Source organism: Colius striatus, chromosome 15 (assembly GCF_028858725.1).
Source record: "Colius striatus isolate bColStr4 chromosome 15, bColStr4.1.hap1, whole genome shotgun sequence".
Taxonomy (NCBI): Eukaryota; Metazoa; Chordata; class Aves; order Coliiformes; family Coliidae; genus Colius; species Colius striatus.
In genome coordinates this window covers 11,132,651-11,140,040 of record NC_084773.1, presented here as the reverse complement: position 1 = coordinate 11,140,040, position 7,390 = coordinate 11,132,651, and the positions used below count along the sequence as shown (strand labels likewise).

The window sequence follows — 7,390 nt, the reverse complement described above, 5'->3', positions numbered from 1 at the left end:
ATGAGGTTGATAAACCACTGCTGGAAATGCCCATCTCCCAGAGCTGTCTCCACCTGCAGTTTGCCAACACAAGCGCCTGACCGATCACAGTTGCTGAGAGGGAAGAGGATGAAGACGGATGGTCTTATGATTAAGTCAGAAGACAGGGATTCAAGGGATCTGACGTCACTTATAGACCTCCTGCGCCGACTTTGGACAAGTCAATTAACCTCTCTGTGCTTCTGCGTGCTATCTGTAAAATGGAGATAAGAGACTTCCCTACAGCACAGGAGAGTTCGAAGGAGACTTATGTGTTTGACAGATGCTCTCATCCGATGCCAACAGGAGTCATGAGATTTCATTGACAGGAGAGTGATGGAGTGGAGAAGACCCACTGCCATTCGGGGTTATGTAGCTTTGTGAAAACTCAATAGGTATCTGTTCTGCTTCCCTTGCCACTTCCTTTGCACCTGTCTGTCTTCCAAGGCACAAATGCTTTCTCCACTGAGCACTGGCTCTGATACCAGCTGTGGGAACGCACAAGTCTCATAGGTTGCTTCCCATCCCTCCACAAGGGCTCAAGTGGATCAGCAAGAATTTTTGCCACTAAAAAAGAAAAATAATAAGAGTCTCAGAAAAAAAAAAAAAGGCAACACCATGGAGAGGTTTGACTTGTCTCACCTTTGTAAGTGTGGAAGTCTGAGGCGAAAGGCTCTGCTGCCCTGGGTCCCGCTGGCCTTGTGCTCCCTGGGCACTGGGATAAATCCCCACTCTTGGAGCGGCATCGTGCTCATTGCAGCAGCGTGAGAGGCATCACATCTGGCCTGTCCATCTCTCCCACCACACCACAGGGGCTCGCTAATCCCTCTAAACCCTTTACGGCTCTGGAAACAAAGGAATATAATTTGCCATTGTGTTTTTTGATCTATGGATTTTTCTTTTAAGACATCAGAAAAGAAAAGCGTTCCTGTGCTTTCACAGGGAACTCTGTATTTTCCCCTATGGGCTTTACAAGAAAAGTTAAAGCATCTAATCCCGACCCTGTCAGAGCCTGCCTGACCCTTCTCTGCAAGGCTCAGGGGGAGGATTTCTTTCCCTCTCCTGTTGGGGTTTGGGTTTTTATTTTTCTCTTGTATTAAAATCCCAGTTAGTGTTATTAAAAGGAATTGTTCAATTCCTTTAATTGGCTCAGAAGATAAATTCTTCCCTCAGCCTGGGGGTCATGGCCATCAGCAGCTATTTATTAGCTGCATTGATTGAGAAGAACAGCCTTTAAATGGAAATAAATTGAATTCTATGGCAAAGAGGATTCCATACAGGCTAGTAATGTAAGACAGGGAGCTTAGGAGTTTTATTTTTTTATTTATTTGTTCCCCATTTCAGCTAGTAGCTATCCTCAAGCTCACAGCTACTTCCCATGTCTCCCATCAGCTATCCCCTCCTCACAATGGGGATTTCCTTACCTTCATAGGTGAGAGCAGGCACAAAGGTGTTGGTGATGATGATGGAGCTTAGGGAGGCTCCAAATCAGGTCCCTAGGAGCCAGTGGAGGGGAGATGGGGAGCAAGGTAAGATGCCCATATGCATCCAAAACAGAAATGAGAGGGAGAGCAGAGCTCTTCCACTCTCTCTGGGGCATCATGATTATATTTTTGCCTTCTTCACCACTCAGAAATTGTCTTTGCCACCCCTCTGTCAGCTCCAGAATACATTTCATGGTGCTTGCCTTCATTCCAGAGTTTAATTGCTTGAGATTGTTACTTGTAGGCTGTTAATTTATTAAAACCAGATCTCTGGTATTACTCTGGAGCCCAGAAGAATCATTGCCTTCTATTAAAGGCACTGGCGCGTGCCTGCTTGTCTTTTTACTCTGGTCACCTCTGTAATTGCAGCCCTCTGCTAAGATGGAAAACTCCCCCCTACCAGCTAAGCATCTTCCATAGGGCAGGTTAGGCTGAAGAACACATACAGGAGACAAACTCACTCAAGGTCTAAACAGATACAGCTTCTCAGATGTCCATGGAGGAGTGTGTGATTGTTTCGTAGACACAAAAAGCCTCTAAGGTCTTCAGGTTGCGTTTCCCCAGGTGGGACAAAAAGTGAAGTCAGAGACTCCTGGCAACAGATGGGCACTGAAGGCACAGTGCACACCAGACTTTGCCAAAATGCAATGATGGATTCCCACAGCATCCAAAGGAGCCAGTACTATTCTTGCCCAGCTAAGCACAGAAAGATCTTCCTTGGTTGTATGGGACACGTTTTGAGTTAAACACTTCCCTCAAAGTCAGACACTTCCACCATATACTGGTGCCACTAGCACAGATGGGACTCATACCAGGAGAGAGAGATATACATATATACATATATATTTCAATGTATCAGGTGCCTGATAGAGGCCAGAAACTCCCCATTTCTTCTCAAACATCATCTGTCCACAGGTCTCCCTGCCTCCAAAAGGCTGCCTAGCTGTCTTCATCATGCTCTGACTCAGCCCTACCTTTGAAGTGTTTCTTTGGCAGCCCTGTGAGCGCACATCTGATCCTACAAAACTGCTCAATAACATCTAAAATGCAAAAGTAGCATCCCTTAAGGCAATGCCTGAGCTTGGTTTTCAAACTCATAGAGGAAGGAAATCAACAGACACTTGAGAAATGGAAAATCACCATATATTTGAGACACTGCTGAGCAGCAGCTGAGGGGTGTCATCCCTCCCAGTGTGCTTTCTGAGATCCTGCCATCACAAGAAGCAAATACTCCTCAACACATTACAAAGTCAGCAACCACATGACCCCCAAGTCCATATTTTAGACAGGCAGTGTACAGTTTATCCTGAATTTGGGTGCCACTGGTTTGTATCCTCACCTAGACCTGGCACTGAGATCCACTGACGTAAAAGTACAAGGTCAAACATGAGATAAAACCATCACCAAATGCTGGGACAAGGCACGCGATCTGTATCAGCTGGGGGATGCCTTGTGGGGTTTCCAGCCTGCTCAAGATCTGAGTTTTCCTGCACTCCACAGCCCATCAATGCTCCACGAGGCACCCAGACACACTGTGACACTTCACACAAAATTGCATGTGTGAGGCACATCTCACAGAACCTGTAGGCAGACACAAGCAGAGGTACAAGTAAAAGCACAGGTACCAGCTCTCATTACCCACCAGCCAGCAATTATAATAGTAGCATTACAAGAGTAAAACAATAGCATTTTGTTTATCTCCTAAAGAGTTAGCTCATTTTATCACTCTGCCTCCAAGTGCTACATAATAACAGGATACAAGACAGGTGGTAGCTTTCTGTACCCAAAACAGTGTGGGGGCAACTGTGATTGTAAATAAGATCAGAGTTGGTGCTCCAGACTTCCAATCCTGGGAGCTGGGGTGGCTGGAGGTGAAGGTAGGATCTGTACATCAGACTGGGTACGGAGACTTCACAGAGATACAGAGCTGTGACAAGCTAGACGATCTGCTCTGATGCCTGTGGACTGGCTTTGACCTACATCTTTTGAAGCTCTGGTTCCCTGTTCCCAAAACAGCTTGTGTTATTCTAGGACTGCTTTGCTTTTACCTAAGTGCTTGATTTATTTTAAGTACAAATATCCCAGGATCTAATCTGAGATCTGCAAACAGGAGGACGCAGCAAAAGATGGCACTTTCAAAGATCTCAAAAAAACCCATTTCATTTAGATTCAACAAGGCAGTTATTGTGTTTTAATGTAGGAATTGATTATTATAAGTATGGGTATTGAGCTTAACAGCTTAGATTTGTATCTATTTTATCACTGTTAATCTCTGATAAATATGTTTTTAATAATCTCTAGGTATTTATTGAACATAAAACTGTCTTGTGAAATTGAGAGTAAGATTGCTAAAGATACTTACTGTACACTACTTCAATACAAATTCATTATTAAAAACCTTTCACTGAGGTTTACTTTTAACCACAGCGTAACGAATGTGCCTACTACATAGTTAATCTATAATAAATATATCTGTAATAAACTACTGATACTTAACCTGCAGTAACCATCTTCATAAATATGATACATGGAAATGGCTATTGGACAAGCTGCTCTTTTTAGCTCTGGCAAACACTTGGAGGATATGGGGTAAGAAGGAGGAAAGTTGTGGCCTGGAAGAAGGCAGTTTATTTATCAGTCCTCCACCGCCCTCAACCACCCTGGCAACCGAACTCATCACCGTTTCAGTCCCCAAATTTCCACCCCCACGTTTTTACATGGGTCTGCCATTTGATTTCAGTCCTGAGTCAAATTAACATTTGACCCGAGCCATTCATATGACTCTGGCAGGTTAATTCAGCTCCTGGTGCCCTCAGATAATGTTCAGTCTGTCCAACAGCTTTGCAAACTAGATAAACATCCTCAGGGGATCAAGAGTAGACCATACATCTGGGATGGAAAAAAATACAAGTATTCTGAGAATGTGGATCAACAGAGAAGCTCAACTGAGGACATTTCAGCTTTGAACATTTCAGCCACCAAATACCTTCAACACATGAACTAGACCCAGGCTGACTCCAAGCCATCAGAGGCAAAAGACTTGACCCACAGTGCTTCTGAGACCCCTTGGGATACTCTCAAAGATGTATTTGTCATTCTTTGCATCACTTAATGACTGAGGTTAGTTGCAACAGGCCAGCTCTAGCAGATATGAACAAAATTTCACTCCCAGCACAAAGTAAATTGGAGAGGAGCAGAGTAGTTCCTCCCATGTCCTCTCCTCTGAGTCCTGCCCCATTTGTTATATAGTCACTTGTAAGAGTCCTGTAATCCTTCCTGTAGGCCACCATCTGATTCCCACATATTAGAGAGAGACATGCTACTCTTAATTGAGCTGTATTATCTGCCACAAACATGAAATTAATGGTCCTACATCATAATCATAAATTCATACATAACCCCATGCACCAGCAAATAACTCTTTGTAGTGATACTACAATGGTAAGCTGATTTGCACGAAGCACACACTACCCAGGAATCCTAATTAACCAAATTAACACCATCACTTCAAATCATGTCCCAGCAGTAGGACATTTCCGATTGGCCTCAGGCTGGAGCAAAGCAGCCAAATGAAAGCCTGACAGCGTCTCTGTGGGTCCAGCAGACTAACCGTCACTGAGGGAAACAGCTCATGCCTGTCCATGCACAGGAGGAAGGGAGCAAAAATCCAAGGAGCATTCATAGCCACTGACCCAAGCCAGACTGCAGCACAGCGATACTGTGCAACAGAGGAGGAGCAGTTCACAGTTTCTCATGCCTTTCCCAAACTTCACCAGCAGCATCAGGAACTCCTTCCTGCCATACCAGCTTCCTCCAGGGAGGTGTAACTCTGCCAAATCCCCCTCGAGAGTGACAAATGTTGCTTGAGTGAGTCAAGAGATGGGTCTAGAGTCACATACCAGTCTCCATAAACTCCAAAACCATCTCCCTAAACCCACTTGGTTGCACTGGTTTCCACTTATGATTTGCCAGAACTGTTTAGAGCTCAACACCTTTTTTTGGCTCCTTCAGGGTAGTCAGGGTTTTTTCTATTCTGCCATGGGGAAATGTCATGGTTTAGCCCAGCTAGCACAGCAGCACCATGACAGTCTCTTGCTTGGTGCCCTCATTCACCCCCACCCTCGTTAGGATGGTGGAGGCCCCAGTGAAATGGGAGTAAAAAGATAAGCAAGATTGTTGTGGATTAAGACAAGGGCAGGGAGGGCTCACTGCCATTACGGTTCCAGGCAAAACAGGCTCCAGTACTCAGAGAGGAAAGTAGGAAAGTTTATTCTACAAGAAACAGAATGGAATAAAAGCAACAAGAGAGTAGGATGATGAGAAAATTATAACCAGCACCTTAAGATCTCCCTCCCCCATCCCTCCTTTCTTCCCGGGCCCAGCTCACTGCTCCCGATATCTCTACCTCCTCCCCCCTCAATGGCTCAGGGGGGCAGGGAGTGGGGAATGTGGTCAATCTCTCATAGATGGGCTCTGCTGTTTCCCTCTTCTCAGATGAGGACGACTCCTGGCATTCTTCCCCTGCTCCAACACGGGGTTCCTCCCCTGGAACACAGTCCTTAACCAACTTCTCTGGTGTGGGTTGTTCCCAGCAGCTGTGGCTTCTGCCGATACAGGGTCCCTCACACGGGACACAGTCCTTGGTGAATATCTCTGACATGGATTCTTCACCGCGGTTGCAGTTTCTGCAGTTACAGGGTCCCTCTCTCGGGACAAGGCCTCTTCTGGGCATACGTTTAATGAGCTGCTTTGTCGTGGGTTCCTCCCCACAGTTAGAGCTGTGGATATTGGGTCCCTTCCTCGGGACATGGCCTGCTCCAGCCATAGTGTTAAAGGGTCCTTCCTTCAGGACGTGACCTCCTTTGGCCATAGTCACTGTCCCTGGCTCAGGACCAGCTTTAGCAAAATGAGTCTCTGCCCCTGATACAGGCTCATTATCAAACTTTAAAGAAATGAAAGTAAATCTCAGCTTCACCAGTTCTCTCCACAGAATGCAGGGGAGTCTCTGCTCCAGCACACCTCCTGCTCTCTTTCATCACCAACCTTGGAGTCTGCATGGTTGTTTCCCTCACTGTTCCTTCTCTGTGCACCACCACCAGCCAGAAGAAAAAGAAGGGGTAGAAGAAGAAGGAAAAAGATGGAGGAAGATGGAGGAAGAAACCTCCTCTTCTGGCTTCTTCTTAAAAAGTGATTGTGGAGGCGTCTAATTGGCTCAGCCCCAGAAGTGGGTTTGGCTCAGAGTTGGGGAGAGTTGTGAGGAACTTCTTGCAGGAGCCATCTTTACAGCCCCTTCCCCCTTACCAGAAAAGGTTGTCCTGTCAAACCATGACAGGAAAACAAGTTGCTATTTTGGGACTACGTGGGATTGAAGCCCATGATGGTCTCAGCACTCCCCACATGAAAGATGAGATAACCTGTGTGCCAGAGGGCCTGGCTCCTATCCTTATACACATTCAGCCCAGGTAGCTCAGTCTCACCAGGGCTGTCTCATACTGGGGCAGGCACAGAGCCCAGCGCTCCCATCCCCGCTCTGAACTGATGCTCTAAAAGCTGGGATGGGAGCTTTGGACCAAAAGAAACAGGAGTCTCCTACCAGAAGTGGGGTTCGAACCCACGCGGGCATGCGCCCATTGGATCTTAAGTCCAACGCCTTCACCACTCGGCCATCCTGGTGGGATATAGGCTCTCCCCTGGCCCACCATCTCCTCCCTGCAATGCATACACCTCAAAAAACCCTCAAGCTCCTATTCCTGAGCCCAACAACATCTTTCCCTCATCACTACCTTCTTTAATGTCCTGAGCAAACTAATGAAACATCTCATTTGGAGGCATCAGGTCTTGTGGGCCATGGTGGACAGCACAGACCATATGTGCCACAGGTCCTCATG

General features: G+C 46.3%; 1 non-coding gene across 1 annotated transcript; it reads right to left on the bottom strand.

Annotated features, from left to right (window-relative positions):
- Positions 1-7,092: 7,092 nt before the first annotated feature.
- TRNAL-UAA (transfer RNA leucine (anticodon UAA)) lies at positions 7,093-7,175 on the bottom strand. Its single transcript has one exon. It is a non-coding gene; the product is annotated as a tRNA-Leu (tRNA).
- Between the last annotated feature and the right edge of the window lie 215 nt (positions 7,176-7,390).